The sequence below is a fragment of the Scophthalmus maximus genome, chromosome 7, assembly GCF_022379125.1.
Source record: "Scophthalmus maximus strain ysfricsl-2021 chromosome 7, ASM2237912v1, whole genome shotgun sequence".
Taxonomy (NCBI): Eukaryota; Metazoa; Chordata; class Actinopteri; order Pleuronectiformes; family Scophthalmidae; genus Scophthalmus; species Scophthalmus maximus.
In genome coordinates, this window is record NC_061521.1 from 1 (window position 1) to 14,016 (window position 14,016).

Genomic DNA, 14,016 nt, shown 5'->3' on the forward strand with positions numbered 1-14,016 from the left:
TAAAACCTCTCATTTTCAAATACTTGGATTAAAAGCTTACAGCACCTGGTATTCCCAGGCGGTCTCCCATCCAAGTACTAACCAGGCCCAACCTATCTTAGCTTCCGAGATCAAACGAGATCGGGCGTGAACCAGGCGGTGTGGCCGTAAGCTTCCTTTCAGTCAAAATCCATGCTTTTTCAATCAACTCAAACAGAAATCAGACTACACAGAAGAAGCTAAAACCTCTCATTTTCAAATACTTGGATTAAAAGCTTACAGCACCTGGTATTCCCAGGCGGTCTCCCATCCAAGTACTAACCAGGCCCAACCTATCTTAGCTTCCGAGATCAAACGAGATCGGGCGTGAACCAGGCGGTGTGGCCGTAAGCTTCCTTTCAGTCAAAATCCATGCTTTTTCAATCAACTCAAACAGAAATCAGACTACACAGAAGAAGCTAAAACCTCTCATTTTCAAATACTTGGATTAAAAGCTTACAGCACCTGGTATTCCCAGGCGGTCTCCCATCCAAGTACTAACCAGGCCCAACCTATCTTAGCTTCCGAGATCAAACGAGATCGGGCGTGAACCAGGCGGTGTGGCCGTAAGCTTCCTTTCAGTCAAAATCCATGCTTTTTCAATCAACTCAAACAGAAATCAGACTACACAGAAGAAGCTAAAACCTCTCATTTTCAAATACTTGGATTAAAAGCTTACAGCACCTGGTATTCCCAGGCGGTCTCCCATCCAAGTACTAACCAGGCCCAACCTATCTTAGCTTCCGAGATCAAACGAGATCGGGCGTGAACCAGGCGGTGTGGCCGTAAGCTTCCTTTCAGTCAAAATCCATGCTTTTTCAATCAACTCAAACAGAAATCAGACTACACAGAAGAAGCTAAAACCTCTCATTTTCAAATACTTGGATTAAAAGCTTACAGCACCTGGTATTCCCAGGCGGTCTCCCATCCAAGTACTAACCAGGCCCAACCTATCTTAGCTTCCGAGATCAAACGAGATCGGGCGTGAACCAGGCGGTGTGGCCGTAAGCTTCCTTTCAGTCAAAATCCATGCTTTTTCAATCAACTCAAACAGAAATCAGACTACACAGAAGAAGCTAAAACCTCTCATTTTCAAATACTTGGATTAAAAGCTTACAGCACCTGGTATTCCCAGGCGGTCTCCCATCCAAGTACTAACCAGGCCCAACCTATCTTAGCTTCCGAGATCAAACGAGATCGGGCGTGAACCAGGCGGTGTGGCCGTAAGCTTCCTTTCAGTCAAAATCCATGCTTTTTCAATCAACTCAAACAGAAATCAGACTACACAGAAGAAGCTAAAACCTCTCATTTTCAAATACTTGGATTAAAAGCTTACAGCACCTGGTATTCCCAGGCGGTCTCCCATCCAAGTACTAACCAGGCCCAACCTATCTTAGCTTCCGAGATCAAACGAGATCGGGCGTGAACCAGGCGGTGTGGCCGTAAGCTTCCTTTCAGTCAAAATCCATGCTTTTTCAATCAACTCAAACAGAAATCAGACTACACAGAAGAAGCTAAAACCTCTCATTTTCAAATACTTGGATTAAAAGCTTACAGCACCTGGTATTCCCAGGCGGTCTCCCATCCAAGTACTAACCAGGCCCAACCTATCTTAGCTTCCGAGATCAAACGAGATCGGGCGTGAACCAGGCGGTGTGGCCGTAAGCTTCCTTTCAGTCAAAATCCATGCTTTTTCAATCAACTCAAACAGAAATCAGACTACACAGAAGAAGCTAAAACCTCTCATTTTCAAATACTTGGATTAAAAGCTTACAGCACCTGGTATTCCCAGGCGGTCTCCCATCCAAGTACTAACCAGGCCCAACCTATCTTAGCTTCCGAGATCAAACGAGATCGGGCGTGAACCAGGCGGTGTGGCCGTAAGCTTCCTTTCAGTCAAAATCCATGCTTTTTCAATCAACTCAAACAGAAATCAGACTACACAGAAGAAGCTAAAACCTCTCATTTTCAAATACTTGGATTAAAAGCTTACAGCACCTGGTATTCCCAGGCGGTCTCCCATCCAAGTACTAACCAGGCCCAACCTATCTTAGCTTCCGAGATCAAACGAGATCGGGCGTGAACCAGGCGGTGTGGCCGTAAGCTTCCTTTCAGTCAAAATCCATGCTTTTTCAATCAACTCAAACAGAAATCAGACTACACAGAAGAAGCTAAAACCTCTCATTTTCAAATACTTGGATTAAAAGCTTACAGCACCTGGTATTCCCAGGCGGTCTCCCATCCAAGTACTAACCAGGCCCAACCTATCTTAGCTTCCGAGATCAAACGAGATCGGGCGTGAACCAGGCGGTGTGGCCGTAAGCTTCCTTTCAGTCAAAATCCATGCTTTTTCAATCAACTCAAACAGAAATCAGACTACACAGAAGAAGCTAAAACCTCTCATTTTCAAATACTTGGATTAAAAGCTTACAGCACCTGGTATTCCCAGGCGGTCTCCCATCCAAGTACTAACCAGGCCCAACCTATCTTAGCTTCCGAGATCAAACGAGATCGGGCGTGAACCAGGCGGTGTGGCCGTAAGCTTCCTTTCAGTCAAAATCCATGCTTTTTCAATCAACTCAAACAGAAATCAGACTACACAGAAGAAGCTAAAACCTCTCATTTTCAAATACTTGGATTAAAAGCTTACAGCACCTGGTATTCCCAGGCGGTCTCCCATCCAAGTACTAACCAGGCCCAACCTATCTTAGCTTCCGAGATCAAACGAGATCGGGCGTGAACCAGGCGGTGTGGCCGTAAGCTTCCTTTCAGTCAAAATCCATGCTTTTTCAATCAACTCAAACAGAAATCAGACTACACAGAAGAAGCTAAAACCTCTCATTTTCAAATACTTGGATTAAAAGCTTACAGCACCTGGTATTCCCAGGCGGTCTCCCATCCAAGTACTAACCAGGCCCAACCTATCTTAGCTTCCGAGATCAAACGAGATCGGGCGTGAACCAGGCGGTGTGGCCGTAAGCTTCCTTTCAGTCAAAATCCATGCTTTTTCAATCAACTCAAACAGAAATCAGACTACACAGAAGAAGCTAAAACCTCTCATTTTCAAATACTTGGATTAAAAGCTTACAGCACCTGGTATTCCCAGGCGGTCTCCCATCCAAGTACTAACCAGGCCCAACCTATCTTAGCTTCCGAGATCAAACGAGATCGGGCGTGAACCAGGCGGTGTGGCCGTAAGCTTCCTTTCAGTCAAAATCCATGCTTTTTCAATCAACTCAAACAGAAATCAGACTACACAGAAGAAGCTAAAACCTCTCATTTTCAAATACTTGGATTAAAAGCTTACAGCACCTGGTATTCCCAGGCGGTCTCCCATCCAAGTACTAACCAGGCCCAACCTATCTTAGCTTCCGAGATCAAACGAGATCGGGCGTGAACCAGGCGGTGTGGCCGTAAGCTTCCTTTCAGTCAAAATCCATGCTTTTTCAATCAACTCAAACAGAAATCAGACTACACAGAAGAAGCTAAAACCTCTCATTTTCAAATACTTGGATTAAAAGCTTACAGCACCTGGTATTCCCAGGCGGTCTCCCATCCAAGTACTAACCAGGCCCAACCTATCTTAGCTTCCGAGATCAAACGAGATCGGGCGTGAACCAGGCGGTGTGGCCGTAAGCTTCCTTTCAGTCAAAATCCATGCTTTTTCAATCAACTCAAACAGAAATCAGACTACACAGAAGAAGCTAAAACCTCTCATTTTCAAATACTTGGATTAAAAGCTTACAGCACCTGGTATTCCCAGGCGGTCTCCCATCCAAGTACTAACCAGGCCCAACCTATCTTAGCTTCCGAGATCAAACGAGATCGGGCGTGAACCAGGCGGTGTGGCCGTAAGCTTCCTTTCAGTCAAAATCCATGCTTTTTCAATCAACTCAAACAGAAATCAGACTACACAGAAGAAGCTAAAACCTCTCATTTTCAAATACTTGGATTAAAAGCTTACAGCACCTGGTATTCCCAGGCGGTCTCCCATCCAAGTACTAACCAGGCCCAACCTATCTTAGCTTCCGAGATCAAACGAGATCGGGCGTGAACCAGGCGGTGTGGCCGTAAGCTTCCTTTCAGTCAAAATCCATGCTTTTTCAATCAACTCAAACAGAAATCAGACTACACAGAAGAAGCTAAAACCTCTCATTTTCAAATACTTGGATTAAAAGCTTACAGCACCTGGTATTCCCAGGCGGTCTCCCATCCAAGTACTAACCAGGCCCAACCTATCTTAGCTTCCGAGATCAAACGAGATCGGGCGTGAACCAGGCGGTGTGGCCGTAAGCTTCCTTTCAGTCAAAATCCATGCTTTTTCAATCAACTCAAACAGAAATCAGACTACACAGAAGAAGCTAAAACCTCTCATTTTCAAATACTTGGATTAAAAGCTTACAGCACCTGGTATTCCCAGGCGGTCTCCCATCCAAGTACTAACCAGGCCCAACCTATCTTAGCTTCCGAGATCAAACGAGATCGGGCGTGAACCAGGCGGTGTGGCCGTAAGCTTCCTTTCAGTCAAAATCCATGCTTTTTCAATCAACTCAAACAGAAATCAGACTACACAGAAGAAGCTAAAACCTCTCATTTTCAAATACTTGGATTAAAAGCTTACAGCACCTGGTATTCCCAGGCGGTCTCCCATCCAAGTACTAACCAGGCCCAACCTATCTTAGCTTCCGAGATCAAACGAGATCGGGCGTGAACCAGGCGGTGTGGCCGTAAGCTTCCTTTCAGTCAAAATCCATGCTTTTTCAATCAACTCAAACAGAAATCAGACTACACAGAAGAAGCTAAAACCTCTCATTTTCAAATACTTGGATTAAAAGCTTACAGCACCTGGTATTCCCAGGCGGTCTCCCATCCAAGTACTAACCAGGCCCAACCTATCTTAGCTTCCGAGATCAAACGAGATCGGGCGTGAACCAGGCGGTGTGGCCGTAAGCTTCCTTTCAGTCAAAATCCATGCTTTTTCAATCAACTCAAACAGAAATCAGACTACACAGAAGAAGCTAAAACCTCTCATTTTCAAATACTTGGATTAAAAGCTTACAGCACCTGGTATTCCCAGGCGGTCTCCCATCCAAGTACTAACCAGGCCCAACCTATCTTAGCTTCCGAGATCAAACGAGATCGGGCGTGAACCAGGCGGTGTGGCCGTAAGCTTCCTTTCAGTCAAAATCCATGCTTTTTCAATCAACTCAAACAGAAATCAGACTACACAGAAGAAGCTAAAACCTCTCATTTTCAAATACTTGGATTAAAAGCTTACAGCACCTGGTATTCCCAGGCGGTCTCCCATCCAAGTACTAACCAGGCCCAACCTATCTTAGCTTCCGAGATCAAACGAGATCGGGCGTGAACCAGGCGGTGTGGCCGTAAGCTTCCTTTCAGTCAAAATCCATGCTTTTTCAATCAACTCAAACAGAAATCAGACTACACAGAAGAAGCTAAAACCTCTCATTTTCAAATACTTGGATTAAAAGCTTACAGCACCTGGTATTCCCAGGCGGTCTCCCATCCAAGTACTAACCAGGCCCAACCTATCTTAGCTTCCGAGATCAAACGAGATCGGGCGTGAACCAGGCGGTGTGGCCGTAAGCTTCCTTTCAGTCAAAATCCATGCTTTTTCAATCAACTCAAACAGAAATCAGACTACACAGAAGAAGCTAAAACCTCTCATTTTCAAATACTTGGATTAAAAGCTTACAGCACCTGGTATTCCCAGGCGGTCTCCCATCCAAGTACTAACCAGGCCCAACCTATCTTAGCTTCCGAGATCAAACGAGATCGGGCGTGAACCAGGCGGTGTGGCCGTAAGCTTCCTTTCAGTCAAAATCCATGCTTTTTCAATCAACTCAAACAGAAATCAGACTACACAGAAGAAGCTAAAACCTCTCATTTTCAAATACTTGGATTAAAAGCTTACAGCACCTGGTATTCCCAGGCGGTCTCCCATCCAAGTACTAACCAGGCCCAACCTATCTTAGCTTCCGAGATCAAACGAGATCGGGCGTGAACCAGGCGGTGTGGCCGTAAGCTTCCTTTCAGTCAAAATCCATGCTTTTTCAATCAACTCAAACAGAAATCAGACTACACAGAAGAAGCTAAAACCTCTCATTTTCAAATACTTGGATTAAAAGCTTACAGCACCTGGTATTCCCAGGCGGTCTCCCATCCAAGTACTAACCAGGCCCAACCTATCTTAGCTTCCGAGATCAAACGAGATCGGGCGTGAACCAGGCGGTGTGGCCGTAAGCTTCCTTTCAGTCAAAATCCATGCTTTTTCAATCAACTCAAACAGAAATCAGACTACACAGAAGAAGCTAAAACCTCTCATTTTCAAATACTTGGATTAAAAGCTTACAGCACCTGGTATTCCCAGGCGGTCTCCCATCCAAGTACTAACCAGGCCCAACCTATCTTAGCTTCCGAGATCAAACGAGATCGGGCGTGAACCAGGCGGTGTGGCCGTAAGCTTCCTTTCAGTCAAAATCCATGCTTTTTCAATCAACTCAAACAGAAATCAGACTACACAGAAGAAGCTAAAACCTCTCATTTTCAAATACTTGGATTAAAAGCTTACAGCACCTGGTATTCCCAGGCGGTCTCCCATCCAAGTACTAACCAGGCCCAACCTATCTTAGCTTCCGAGATCAAACGAGATCGGGCGTGAACCAGGCGGTGTGGCCGTAAGCTTCCTTTCAGTCAAAATCCATGCTTTTTCAATCAACTCAAACAGAAATCAGACTACACAGAAGAAGCTAAAACCTCTCATTTTCAAATACTTGGATTAAAAGCTTACAGCACCTGGTATTCCCAGGCGGTCTCCCATCCAAGTACTAACCAGGCCCAACCTATCTTAGCTTCCGAGATCAAACGAGATCGGGCGTGAACCAGGCGGTGTGGCCGTAAGCTTCCTTTCAGTCAAAATCCATGCTTTTTCAATCAACTCAAACAGAAATCAGACTACACAGAAGAAGCTAAAACCTCTCATTTTCAAATACTTGGATTAAAAGCTTACAGCACCTGGTATTCCCAGGCGGTCTCCCATCCAAGTACTAACCAGGCCCAACCTATCTTAGCTTCCGAGATCAAACGAGATCGGGCGTGAACCAGGCGGTGTGGCCGTAAGCTTCCTTTCAGTCAAAATCCATGCTTTTTCAATCAACTCAAACAGAAATCAGACTACACAGAAGAAGCTAAAACCTCTCATTTTCAAATACTTGGATTAAAAGCTTACAGCACCTGGTATTCCCAGGCGGTCTCCCATCCAAGTACTAACCAGGCCCAACCTATCTTAGCTTCCGAGATCAAACGAGATCGGGCGTGAACCAGGCGGTGTGGCCGTAAGCTTCCTTTCAGTCAAAATCCATGCTTTTTCAATCAACTCAAACAGAAATCAGACTACACAGAAGAAGCTAAAACCTCTCATTTTCAAATACTTGGATTAAAAGCTTACAGCACCTGGTATTCCCAGGCGGTCTCCCATCCAAGTACTAACCAGGCCCAACCTATCTTAGCTTCCGAGATCAAACGAGATCGGGCGTGAACCAGGCGGTGTGGCCGTAAGCTTCCTTTCAGTCAAAATCCATGCTTTTTCAATCAACTCAAACAGAAATCAGACTACACAGAAGAAGCTAAAACCTCTCATTTTCAAATACTTGGATTAAAAGCTTACAGCACCTGGTATTCCCAGGCGGTCTCCCATCCAAGTACTAACCAGGCCCAACCTATCTTAGCTTCCGAGATCAAACGAGATCGGGCGTGAACCAGGCGGTGTGGCCGTAAGCTTCCTTTCAGTCAAAATCCATGCTTTTTCAATCAACTCAAACAGAAATCAGACTACACAGAAGAAGCTAAAACCTCTCATTTTCAAATACTTGGATTAAAAGCTTACAGCACCTGGTATTCCCAGGCGGTCTCCCATCCAAGTACTAACCAGGCCCAACCTATCTTAGCTTCCGAGATCAAACGAGATCGGGCGTGAACCAGGCGGTGTGGCCGTAAGCTTCCTTTCAGTCAAAATCCATGCTTTTTCAATCAACTCAAACAGAAATCAGACTACACAGAAGAAGCTAAAACCTCTCATTTTCAAATACTTGGATTAAAAGCTTACAGCACCTGGTATTCCCAGGCGGTCTCCCATCCAAGTACTAACCAGGCCCAACCTATCTTAGCTTCCGAGATCAAACGAGATCGGGCGTGAACCAGGCGGTGTGGCCGTAAGCTTCCTTTCAGTCAAAATCCATGCTTTTTCAATCAACTCAAACAGAAATCAGACTACACAGAAGAAGCTAAAACCTCTCATTTTCAAATACTTGGATTAAAAGCTTACAGCACCTGGTATTCCCAGGCGGTCTCCCATCCAAGTACTAACCAGGCCCAACCTATCTTAGCTTCCGAGATCAAACGAGATCGGGCGTGAACCAGGCGGTGTGGCCGTAAGCTTCCTTTCAGTCAAAATCCATGCTTTTTCAATCAACTCAAACAGAAATCAGACTACACAGAAGAAGCTAAAACCTCTCATTTTCAAATACTTGGATTAAAAGCTTACAGCACCTGGTATTCCCAGGCGGTCTCCCATCCAAGTACTAACCAGGCCCAACCTATCTTAGCTTCCGAGATCAAACGAGATCGGGCGTGAACCAGGCGGTGTGGCCGTAAGCTTCCTTTCAGTCAAAATCCATGCTTTTTCAATCAACTCAAACAGAAATCAGACTACACAGAAGAAGCTAAAACCTCTCATTTTCAAATACTTGGATTAAAAGCTTACAGCACCTGGTATTCCCAGGCGGTCTCCCATCCAAGTACTAACCAGGCCCAACCTATCTTAGCTTCCGAGATCAAACGAGATCGGGCGTGAACCAGGCGGTGTGGCCGTAAGCTTCCTTTCAGTCAAAATCCATGCTTTTTCAATCAACTCAAACAGAAATCAGACTACACAGAAGAAGCTAAAACCTCTCATTTTCAAATACTTGGATTAAAAGCTTACAGCACCTGGTATTCCCAGGCGGTCTCCCATCCAAGTACTAACCAGGCCCAACCTATCTTAGCTTCCGAGATCAAACGAGATCGGGCGTGAACCAGGCGGTGTGGCCGTAAGCTTCCTTTCAGTCAAAATCCATGCTTTTTCAATCAACTCAAACAGAAATCAGACTACACAGAAGAAGCTAAAACCTCTCATTTTCAAATACTTGGATTAAAAGCTTACAGCACCTGGTATTCCCAGGCGGTCTCCCATCCAAGTACTAACCAGGCCCAACCTATCTTAGCTTCCGAGATCAAACGAGATCGGGCGTGAACCAGGCGGTGTGGCCGTAAGCTTCCTTTCAGTCAAAATCCATGCTTTTTCAATCAACTCAAACAGAAATCAGACTACACAGAAGAAGCTAAAACCTCTCATTTTCAAATACTTGGATTAAAAGCTTACAGCACCTGGTATTCCCAGGCGGTCTCCCATCCAAGTACTAACCAGGCCCAACCTATCTTAGCTTCCGAGATCAAACGAGATCGGGCGTGAACCAGGCGGTGTGGCCGTAAGCTTCCTTTCAGTCAAAATCCATGCTTTTTCAATCAACTCAAACAGAAATCAGACTACACAGAAGAAGCTAAAACCTCTCATTTTCAAATACTTGGATTAAAAGCTTACAGCACCTGGTATTCCCAGGCGGTCTCCCATCCAAGTACTAACCAGGCCCAACCTATCTTAGCTTCCGAGATCAAACGAGATCGGGCGTGAACCAGGCGGTGTGGCCGTAAGCTTCCTTTCAGTCAAAATCCATGCTTTTTCAATCAACTCAAACAGAAATCAGACTACACAGAAGAAGCTAAAACCTCTCATTTTCAAATACTTGGATTAAAAGCTTACAGCACCTGGTATTCCCAGGCGGTCTCCCATCCAAGTACTAACCAGGCCCAACCTATCTTAGCTTCCGAGATCAAACGAGATCGGGCGTGAACCAGGCGGTGTGGCCGTAAGCTTCCTTTCAGTCAAAATCCATGCTTTTTCAATCAACTCAAACAGAAATCAGACTACACAGAAGAAGCTAAAACCTCTCATTTTCAAATACTTGGATTAAAAGCTTACAGCACCTGGTATTCCCAGGCGGTCTCCCATCCAAGTACTAACCAGGCCCAACCTATCTTAGCTTCCGAGATCAAACGAGATCGGGCGTGAACCAGGCGGTGTGGCCGTAAGCTTCCTTTCAGTCAAAATCCATGCTTTTTCAATCAACTCAAACAGAAATCAGACTACACAGAAGAAGCTAAAACCTCTCATTTTCAAATACTTGGATTAAAAGCTTACAGCACCTGGTATTCCCAGGCGGTCTCCCATCCAAGTACTAACCAGGCCCAACCTATCTTAGCTTCCGAGATCAAACGAGATCGGGCGTGAACCAGGCGGTGTGGCCGTAAGCTTCCTTTCAGTCAAAATCCATGCTTTTTCAATCAACTCAAACAGAAATCAGACTACACAGAAGAAGCTAAAACCTCTCATTTTCAAATACTTGGATTAAAAGCTTACAGCACCTGGTATTCCCAGGCGGTCTCCCATCCAAGTACTAACCAGGCCCAACCTATCTTAGCTTCCGAGATCAAACGAGATCGGGCGTGAACCAGGCGGTGTGGCCGTAAGCTTCCTTTCAGTCAAAATCCATGCTTTTTCAATCAACTCAAACAGAAATCAGACTACACAGAAGAAGCTAAAACCTCTCATTTTCAAATACTTGGATTAAAAGCTTACAGCACCTGGTATTCCCAGGCGGTCTCCCATCCAAGTACTAACCAGGCCCAACCTATCTTAGCTTCCGAGATCAAACGAGATCGGGCGTGAACCAGGCGGTGTGGCCGTAAGCTTCCTTTCAGTCAAAATCCATGCTTTTTCAATCAACTCAAACAGAAATCAGACTACACAGAAGAAGCTAAAACCTCTCATTTTCAAATACTTGGATTAAAAGCTTACAGCACCTGGTATTCCCAGGCGGTCTCCCATCCAAGTACTAACCAGGCCCAACCTATCTTAGCTTCCGAGATCAAACGAGATCGGGCGTGAACCAGGCGGTGTGGCCGTAAGCTTCCTTTCAGTCAAAATCCATGCTTTTTCAATCAACTCAAACAGAAATCAGACTACACAGAAGAAGCTAAAACCTCTCATTTTCAAATACTTGGATTAAAAGCTTACAGCACCTGGTATTCCCAGGCGGTCTCCCATCCAAGTACTAACCAGGCCCAACCTATCTTAGCTTCCGAGATCAAACGAGATCGGGCGTGAACCAGGCGGTGTGGCCGTAAGCTTCCTTTCAGTCAAAATCCATGCTTTTTCAATCAACTCAAACAGAAATCAGACTACACAGAAGAAGCTAAAACCTCTCATTTTCAAATACTTGGATTAAAAGCTTACAGCACCTGGTATTCCCAGGCGGTCTCCCATCCAAGTACTAACCAGGCCCAACCTATCTTAGCTTCCGAGATCAAACGAGATCGGGCGTGAACCAGGCGGTGTGGCCGTAAGCTTCCTTTCAGTCAAAATCCATGCTTTTTCAATCAACTCAAACAGAAATCAGACTACACAGAAGAAGCTAAAACCTCTCATTTTCAAATACTTGGATTAAAAGCTTACAGCACCTGGTATTCCCAGGCGGTCTCCCATCCAAGTACTAACCAGGCCCAACCTATCTTAGCTTCCGAGATCAAACGAGATCGGGCGTGAACCAGGCGGTGTGGCCGTAAGCTTCCTTTCAGTCAAAATCCATGCTTTTTCAATCAACTCAAACAGAAATCAGACTACACAGAAGAAGCTAAAACCTCTCATTTTCAAATACTTGGATTAAAAGCTTACAGCACCTGGTATTCCCAGGCGGTCTCCCATCCAAGTACTAACCAGGCCCAACCTATCTTAGCTTCCGAGATCAAACGAGATCGGGCGTGAACCAGGCGGTGTGGCCGTAAGCTTCCTTTCAGTCAAAATCCATGCTTTTTCAATCAACTCAAACAGAAATCAGACTACACAGAAGAAGCTAAAACCTCTCATTTTCAAATACTTGGATTAAAAGCTTACAGCACCTGGTATTCCCAGGCGGTCTCCCATCCAAGTACTAACCAGGCCCAACCTATCTTAGCTTCCGAGATCAAACGAGATCGGGCGTGAACCAGGCGGTGTGGCCGTAAGCTTCCTTTCAGTCAAAATCCATGCTTTTTCAATCAACTCAAACAGAAATCAGACTACACAGAAGAAGCTAAAACCTCTCATTTTCAAATACTTGGATTAAAAGCTTACAGCACCTGGTATTCCCAGGCGGTCTCCCATCCAAGTACTAACCAGGCCCAACCTATCTTAGCTTCCGAGATCAAACGAGATCGGGCGTGAACCAGGCGGTGTGGCCGTAAGCTTCCTTTCAGTCAAAATCCATGCTTTTTCAATCAACTCAAACAGAAATCAGACTACACAGAAGAAGCTAAAACCTCTCATTTTCAAATACTTGGATTAAAAGCTTACAGCACCTGGTATTCCCAGGCGGTCTCCCATCCAAGTACTAACCAGGCCCAACCTATCTTAGCTTCCGAGATCAAACGAGATCGGGCGTGAACCAGGCGGTGTGGCCGTAAGCTTCCTTTCAGTCAAAATCCATGCTTTTTCAATCAACTCAAACAGAAATCAGACTACACAGAAGAAGCTAAAACCTCTCATTTTCAAATACTTGGATTAAAAGCTTACAGCACCTGGTATTCCCAGGCGGTCTCCCATCCAAGTACTAACCAGGCCCAACCTATCTTAGCTTCCGAGATCAAACGAGATCGGGCGTGAACCAGGCGGTGTGGCCGTAAGCTTCCTTTCAGTCAAAATCCATGCTTTTTCAATCAACTCAAACAGAAATCAGACTACACAGAAGAAGCTAAAACCTCTCATTTTCAAATACTTGGATTAAAAGCTTACAGCACCTGGTATTCCCAGGCGGTCTCCCATCCAAGTACTAACCAGGCCCAACCTATCTTAGCTTCCGAGATCAAACGAGATCGGGCGTGAACCAGGCGGTGTGGCCGTAAGCTTCCTTTCAGTCAAAATCCATGCTTTTTCAATCAACTCAAACAGAAATCAGACTACACAGAAGAAGCTAAAACCTCTCATTTTCAAATACTTGGATTAAAAGCTTACAGCACCTGGTATTCCCAGGCGGTCTCCCATCCAAGTACTAACCAGGCCCAACCTATCTTAGCTTCCGAGATCAAACGAGATCGGGCGTGAACCAGGCGGTGTGGCCGTAAGCTTCCTTTCAGTCAAAATCCATGCTTTTTCAATCAACTCAAACAGAAATCAGACTACACAGAAGAAGCTAAAACCTCTCATTTTCAAATACTTGGATTAAAAGCTTACAGCACCTGGTATTCCCAGGCGGTCTCCCATCCAAGTACTAACCAGGCCCAACCTATCTTAGCTTCCGAGATCAAACGAGATCGGGCGTGAACCAGGCGGTGTGGCCGTAAGCTTCCTTTCAGTCAAAATCCATGCTTTTTCAATCAACTCAAACAGAAATCAGACTACACAGAAGAAGCTAAAACCTCTCATTTTCAAATACTTGGATTAAAAGCTTACAGCACCTGGTATTCCCAGGCGGTCTCCCATCCAAGTACTAACCAGGCCCAACCTATCTTAGCTTCCGAGATCGGGCGTGAACCAGGCGGTGTGGCCGTAAGCTTCCTTTCAGTCAAAATCCATGCTTTTTCAATCAACTCAAACAGAAATCAGACTACACAGAAGAAGCTAAAACCTCTCATTGTCAAATACTTGGATTAAAAGCTTACAGCACCTGGTATTCCCAGGCGGTCTCCCATCCAAGTACTAACCAGGCCCAACCTATCTTAGCTTCCGAGATCAAACGAGATCGGGCGTGAACCAGGCGGTGTGGCCGTAAGCTTCCTTTCAGTCAAAATCCATGCTTTTTCAATCAACTCAAACAGAAATCAGACTACACAGAAGAAGCTAAAACCTCT

The 14,016-nt window shown here is 45.2% G+C and overlaps 63 non-coding genes and 1 pseudogene across 63 annotated transcripts; all 64 read right to left on the reverse strand.

Annotated features, from left to right (window-relative positions):
- Positions 1–33: 33 nt before the first annotated feature.
- LOC124850159 lies at positions 34–152 on the reverse strand. Its single transcript, XR_007031064.1, has one exon. It is a non-coding gene; the product is annotated as a 5S ribosomal RNA (ribosomal RNA).
- Positions 153–252: 100 nt separating this feature from the next.
- Positions 253–371, reverse strand: LOC124850160. Its single transcript, XR_007031065.1, has one exon. It is a non-coding gene; the product is annotated as a 5S ribosomal RNA (ribosomal RNA).
- Positions 372–471: 100 nt separating this feature from the next.
- On the reverse strand, positions 472–590 carry LOC124850161. Its single transcript, XR_007031066.1, has one exon. It is a non-coding gene; the product is annotated as a 5S ribosomal RNA (ribosomal RNA).
- Positions 591–690: 100 nt separating this feature from the next.
- LOC124850162 lies at positions 691–809 on the reverse strand. Its single transcript, XR_007031067.1, has one exon. It is a non-coding gene; the product is annotated as a 5S ribosomal RNA (ribosomal RNA).
- A 100-nt stretch (positions 810–909) lies between these two features.
- Positions 910–1,028, reverse strand: LOC124850164. Its single transcript, XR_007031069.1, has one exon. It is a non-coding gene; the product is annotated as a 5S ribosomal RNA (ribosomal RNA).
- A 100-nt stretch (positions 1,029–1,128) lies between these two features.
- Positions 1,129–1,247, reverse strand: LOC124850165. The gene has a single exon (XR_007031070.1). It is a non-coding gene; the product is annotated as a 5S ribosomal RNA (ribosomal RNA).
- A 100-nt stretch (positions 1,248–1,347) lies between these two features.
- Positions 1,348–1,466, reverse strand: LOC124850166. The gene has a single exon (XR_007031071.1). It is a non-coding gene; the product is annotated as a 5S ribosomal RNA (ribosomal RNA).
- Positions 1,467–1,566: 100 nt separating this feature from the next.
- Positions 1,567–1,685, reverse strand: LOC124850167. Its single transcript, XR_007031072.1, has one exon. It is a non-coding gene; the product is annotated as a 5S ribosomal RNA (ribosomal RNA).
- A 100-nt stretch (positions 1,686–1,785) lies between these two features.
- LOC124850168 lies at positions 1,786–1,904 on the reverse strand. The gene has a single exon (XR_007031073.1). It is a non-coding gene; the product is annotated as a 5S ribosomal RNA (ribosomal RNA).
- A 100-nt stretch (positions 1,905–2,004) lies between these two features.
- LOC124850169 lies at positions 2,005–2,123 on the reverse strand. Its single transcript, XR_007031074.1, has one exon. It is a non-coding gene; the product is annotated as a 5S ribosomal RNA (ribosomal RNA).
- A 100-nt stretch (positions 2,124–2,223) lies between these two features.
- On the reverse strand, positions 2,224–2,342 carry LOC124850170. The gene has a single exon (XR_007031075.1). It is a non-coding gene; the product is annotated as a 5S ribosomal RNA (ribosomal RNA).
- A 100-nt stretch (positions 2,343–2,442) lies between these two features.
- On the reverse strand, positions 2,443–2,561 carry LOC124850171. The gene has a single exon (XR_007031076.1). It is a non-coding gene; the product is annotated as a 5S ribosomal RNA (ribosomal RNA).
- A 100-nt stretch (positions 2,562–2,661) lies between these two features.
- LOC124850172 lies at positions 2,662–2,780 on the reverse strand. The gene has a single exon (XR_007031077.1). It is a non-coding gene; the product is annotated as a 5S ribosomal RNA (ribosomal RNA).
- A 100-nt stretch (positions 2,781–2,880) lies between these two features.
- Positions 2,881–2,999, reverse strand: LOC124850173. The gene has a single exon (XR_007031078.1). It is a non-coding gene; the product is annotated as a 5S ribosomal RNA (ribosomal RNA).
- A 100-nt stretch (positions 3,000–3,099) lies between these two features.
- Positions 3,100–3,218, reverse strand: LOC124850175. The gene has a single exon (XR_007031080.1). It is a non-coding gene; the product is annotated as a 5S ribosomal RNA (ribosomal RNA).
- Positions 3,219–3,318: 100 nt separating this feature from the next.
- Positions 3,319–3,437, reverse strand: LOC124850176. The gene has a single exon (XR_007031081.1). It is a non-coding gene; the product is annotated as a 5S ribosomal RNA (ribosomal RNA).
- Positions 3,438–3,537: 100 nt separating this feature from the next.
- Positions 3,538–3,656, reverse strand: LOC124850177. Its single transcript, XR_007031082.1, has one exon. It is a non-coding gene; the product is annotated as a 5S ribosomal RNA (ribosomal RNA).
- Positions 3,657–3,756: 100 nt separating this feature from the next.
- On the reverse strand, positions 3,757–3,875 carry LOC124850178. Its single transcript, XR_007031083.1, has one exon. It is a non-coding gene; the product is annotated as a 5S ribosomal RNA (ribosomal RNA).
- A 100-nt stretch (positions 3,876–3,975) lies between these two features.
- Positions 3,976–4,094, reverse strand: LOC124850179. Its single transcript, XR_007031084.1, has one exon. It is a non-coding gene; the product is annotated as a 5S ribosomal RNA (ribosomal RNA).
- A 100-nt stretch (positions 4,095–4,194) lies between these two features.
- Positions 4,195–4,313, reverse strand: LOC124850180. The gene has a single exon (XR_007031085.1). It is a non-coding gene; the product is annotated as a 5S ribosomal RNA (ribosomal RNA).
- Positions 4,314–4,413: 100 nt separating this feature from the next.
- Positions 4,414–4,532, reverse strand: LOC124850181. The gene has a single exon (XR_007031086.1). It is a non-coding gene; the product is annotated as a 5S ribosomal RNA (ribosomal RNA).
- A 100-nt stretch (positions 4,533–4,632) lies between these two features.
- On the reverse strand, positions 4,633–4,751 carry LOC124850182. The gene has a single exon (XR_007031087.1). It is a non-coding gene; the product is annotated as a 5S ribosomal RNA (ribosomal RNA).
- Positions 4,752–4,851: 100 nt separating this feature from the next.
- Positions 4,852–4,970, reverse strand: LOC124850183. Its single transcript, XR_007031088.1, has one exon. It is a non-coding gene; the product is annotated as a 5S ribosomal RNA (ribosomal RNA).
- Positions 4,971–5,070: 100 nt separating this feature from the next.
- Positions 5,071–5,189, reverse strand: LOC124850184. The gene has a single exon (XR_007031089.1). It is a non-coding gene; the product is annotated as a 5S ribosomal RNA (ribosomal RNA).
- Positions 5,190–5,289: 100 nt separating this feature from the next.
- Positions 5,290–5,408, reverse strand: LOC124850186. The gene has a single exon (XR_007031091.1). It is a non-coding gene; the product is annotated as a 5S ribosomal RNA (ribosomal RNA).
- Positions 5,409–5,508: 100 nt separating this feature from the next.
- Positions 5,509–5,627, reverse strand: LOC124850187. Its single transcript, XR_007031092.1, has one exon. It is a non-coding gene; the product is annotated as a 5S ribosomal RNA (ribosomal RNA).
- A 100-nt stretch (positions 5,628–5,727) lies between these two features.
- Positions 5,728–5,846, reverse strand: LOC124850188. Its single transcript, XR_007031093.1, has one exon. It is a non-coding gene; the product is annotated as a 5S ribosomal RNA (ribosomal RNA).
- A 100-nt stretch (positions 5,847–5,946) lies between these two features.
- LOC124850189 lies at positions 5,947–6,065 on the reverse strand. The gene has a single exon (XR_007031094.1). It is a non-coding gene; the product is annotated as a 5S ribosomal RNA (ribosomal RNA).
- A 100-nt stretch (positions 6,066–6,165) lies between these two features.
- LOC124850190 lies at positions 6,166–6,284 on the reverse strand. Its single transcript, XR_007031095.1, has one exon. It is a non-coding gene; the product is annotated as a 5S ribosomal RNA (ribosomal RNA).
- Positions 6,285–6,384: 100 nt separating this feature from the next.
- On the reverse strand, positions 6,385–6,503 carry LOC124850191. Its single transcript, XR_007031096.1, has one exon. It is a non-coding gene; the product is annotated as a 5S ribosomal RNA (ribosomal RNA).
- A 100-nt stretch (positions 6,504–6,603) lies between these two features.
- Positions 6,604–6,722, reverse strand: LOC124850192. The gene has a single exon (XR_007031097.1). It is a non-coding gene; the product is annotated as a 5S ribosomal RNA (ribosomal RNA).
- Positions 6,723–6,822: 100 nt separating this feature from the next.
- On the reverse strand, positions 6,823–6,941 carry LOC124850193. The gene has a single exon (XR_007031098.1). It is a non-coding gene; the product is annotated as a 5S ribosomal RNA (ribosomal RNA).
- A 100-nt stretch (positions 6,942–7,041) lies between these two features.
- On the reverse strand, positions 7,042–7,160 carry LOC124850194. Its single transcript, XR_007031099.1, has one exon. It is a non-coding gene; the product is annotated as a 5S ribosomal RNA (ribosomal RNA).
- A 100-nt stretch (positions 7,161–7,260) lies between these two features.
- Positions 7,261–7,379, reverse strand: LOC124850195. Its single transcript, XR_007031100.1, has one exon. It is a non-coding gene; the product is annotated as a 5S ribosomal RNA (ribosomal RNA).
- Positions 7,380–7,479: 100 nt separating this feature from the next.
- Positions 7,480–7,598, reverse strand: LOC124850197. The gene has a single exon (XR_007031102.1). It is a non-coding gene; the product is annotated as a 5S ribosomal RNA (ribosomal RNA).
- Positions 7,599–7,698: 100 nt separating this feature from the next.
- On the reverse strand, positions 7,699–7,817 carry LOC124850198. Its single transcript, XR_007031103.1, has one exon. It is a non-coding gene; the product is annotated as a 5S ribosomal RNA (ribosomal RNA).
- A 100-nt stretch (positions 7,818–7,917) lies between these two features.
- On the reverse strand, positions 7,918–8,036 carry LOC124850199. The gene has a single exon (XR_007031104.1). It is a non-coding gene; the product is annotated as a 5S ribosomal RNA (ribosomal RNA).
- A 100-nt stretch (positions 8,037–8,136) lies between these two features.
- Positions 8,137–8,255, reverse strand: LOC124850200. The gene has a single exon (XR_007031105.1). It is a non-coding gene; the product is annotated as a 5S ribosomal RNA (ribosomal RNA).
- A 100-nt stretch (positions 8,256–8,355) lies between these two features.
- Positions 8,356–8,474, reverse strand: LOC124850201. The gene has a single exon (XR_007031106.1). It is a non-coding gene; the product is annotated as a 5S ribosomal RNA (ribosomal RNA).
- A 100-nt stretch (positions 8,475–8,574) lies between these two features.
- LOC124850202 lies at positions 8,575–8,693 on the reverse strand. Its single transcript, XR_007031107.1, has one exon. It is a non-coding gene; the product is annotated as a 5S ribosomal RNA (ribosomal RNA).
- Positions 8,694–8,793: 100 nt separating this feature from the next.
- LOC124850203 lies at positions 8,794–8,912 on the reverse strand. The gene has a single exon (XR_007031108.1). It is a non-coding gene; the product is annotated as a 5S ribosomal RNA (ribosomal RNA).
- Positions 8,913–9,012: 100 nt separating this feature from the next.
- LOC124850204 lies at positions 9,013–9,131 on the reverse strand. The gene has a single exon (XR_007031109.1). It is a non-coding gene; the product is annotated as a 5S ribosomal RNA (ribosomal RNA).
- Positions 9,132–9,231: 100 nt separating this feature from the next.
- On the reverse strand, positions 9,232–9,350 carry LOC124850205. Its single transcript, XR_007031110.1, has one exon. It is a non-coding gene; the product is annotated as a 5S ribosomal RNA (ribosomal RNA).
- Positions 9,351–9,450: 100 nt separating this feature from the next.
- On the reverse strand, positions 9,451–9,569 carry LOC124850206. The gene has a single exon (XR_007031111.1). It is a non-coding gene; the product is annotated as a 5S ribosomal RNA (ribosomal RNA).
- Positions 9,570–9,669: 100 nt separating this feature from the next.
- LOC124850208 lies at positions 9,670–9,788 on the reverse strand. Its single transcript, XR_007031113.1, has one exon. It is a non-coding gene; the product is annotated as a 5S ribosomal RNA (ribosomal RNA).
- Positions 9,789–9,888: 100 nt separating this feature from the next.
- Positions 9,889–10,007, reverse strand: LOC124850209. Its single transcript, XR_007031114.1, has one exon. It is a non-coding gene; the product is annotated as a 5S ribosomal RNA (ribosomal RNA).
- Positions 10,008–10,107: 100 nt separating this feature from the next.
- LOC124850210 lies at positions 10,108–10,226 on the reverse strand. The gene has a single exon (XR_007031115.1). It is a non-coding gene; the product is annotated as a 5S ribosomal RNA (ribosomal RNA).
- Positions 10,227–10,326: 100 nt separating this feature from the next.
- Positions 10,327–10,445, reverse strand: LOC124850211. The gene has a single exon (XR_007031116.1). It is a non-coding gene; the product is annotated as a 5S ribosomal RNA (ribosomal RNA).
- A 100-nt stretch (positions 10,446–10,545) lies between these two features.
- Positions 10,546–10,664, reverse strand: LOC124850212. Its single transcript, XR_007031117.1, has one exon. It is a non-coding gene; the product is annotated as a 5S ribosomal RNA (ribosomal RNA).
- Positions 10,665–10,764: 100 nt separating this feature from the next.
- On the reverse strand, positions 10,765–10,883 carry LOC124850213. The gene has a single exon (XR_007031118.1). It is a non-coding gene; the product is annotated as a 5S ribosomal RNA (ribosomal RNA).
- Positions 10,884–10,983: 100 nt separating this feature from the next.
- LOC124850214 lies at positions 10,984–11,102 on the reverse strand. Its single transcript, XR_007031119.1, has one exon. It is a non-coding gene; the product is annotated as a 5S ribosomal RNA (ribosomal RNA).
- Positions 11,103–11,202: 100 nt separating this feature from the next.
- On the reverse strand, positions 11,203–11,321 carry LOC124850215. The gene has a single exon (XR_007031120.1). It is a non-coding gene; the product is annotated as a 5S ribosomal RNA (ribosomal RNA).
- Positions 11,322–11,421: 100 nt separating this feature from the next.
- On the reverse strand, positions 11,422–11,540 carry LOC124850216. Its single transcript, XR_007031121.1, has one exon. It is a non-coding gene; the product is annotated as a 5S ribosomal RNA (ribosomal RNA).
- A 100-nt stretch (positions 11,541–11,640) lies between these two features.
- LOC124850217 lies at positions 11,641–11,759 on the reverse strand. Its single transcript, XR_007031122.1, has one exon. It is a non-coding gene; the product is annotated as a 5S ribosomal RNA (ribosomal RNA).
- A 100-nt stretch (positions 11,760–11,859) lies between these two features.
- LOC124850218 lies at positions 11,860–11,978 on the reverse strand. The gene has a single exon (XR_007031123.1). It is a non-coding gene; the product is annotated as a 5S ribosomal RNA (ribosomal RNA).
- A 100-nt stretch (positions 11,979–12,078) lies between these two features.
- LOC124850219 lies at positions 12,079–12,197 on the reverse strand. Its single transcript, XR_007031124.1, has one exon. It is a non-coding gene; the product is annotated as a 5S ribosomal RNA (ribosomal RNA).
- A 100-nt stretch (positions 12,198–12,297) lies between these two features.
- Positions 12,298–12,416, reverse strand: LOC124850220. The gene has a single exon (XR_007031125.1). It is a non-coding gene; the product is annotated as a 5S ribosomal RNA (ribosomal RNA).
- A 100-nt stretch (positions 12,417–12,516) lies between these two features.
- LOC124850221 lies at positions 12,517–12,635 on the reverse strand. Its single transcript, XR_007031126.1, has one exon. It is a non-coding gene; the product is annotated as a 5S ribosomal RNA (ribosomal RNA).
- A 100-nt stretch (positions 12,636–12,735) lies between these two features.
- Positions 12,736–12,854, reverse strand: LOC124850222. Its single transcript, XR_007031127.1, has one exon. It is a non-coding gene; the product is annotated as a 5S ribosomal RNA (ribosomal RNA).
- Positions 12,855–12,954: 100 nt separating this feature from the next.
- LOC124850223 lies at positions 12,955–13,073 on the reverse strand. The gene has a single exon (XR_007031128.1). It is a non-coding gene; the product is annotated as a 5S ribosomal RNA (ribosomal RNA).
- Positions 13,074–13,173: 100 nt separating this feature from the next.
- LOC124850224 lies at positions 13,174–13,292 on the reverse strand. Its single transcript, XR_007031129.1, has one exon. It is a non-coding gene; the product is annotated as a 5S ribosomal RNA (ribosomal RNA).
- Positions 13,293–13,392: 100 nt separating this feature from the next.
- Positions 13,393–13,511, reverse strand: LOC124850225. Its single transcript, XR_007031130.1, has one exon. It is a non-coding gene; the product is annotated as a 5S ribosomal RNA (ribosomal RNA).
- A 100-nt stretch (positions 13,512–13,611) lies between these two features.
- Positions 13,612–13,720, reverse strand: LOC124850352 (annotated as a pseudogene).
- Positions 13,721–13,820: 100 nt separating this feature from the next.
- LOC124850226 lies at positions 13,821–13,939 on the reverse strand. Its single transcript, XR_007031131.1, has one exon. It is a non-coding gene; the product is annotated as a 5S ribosomal RNA (ribosomal RNA).
- Positions 13,940–14,016: the final 77 nt, after the last annotated feature.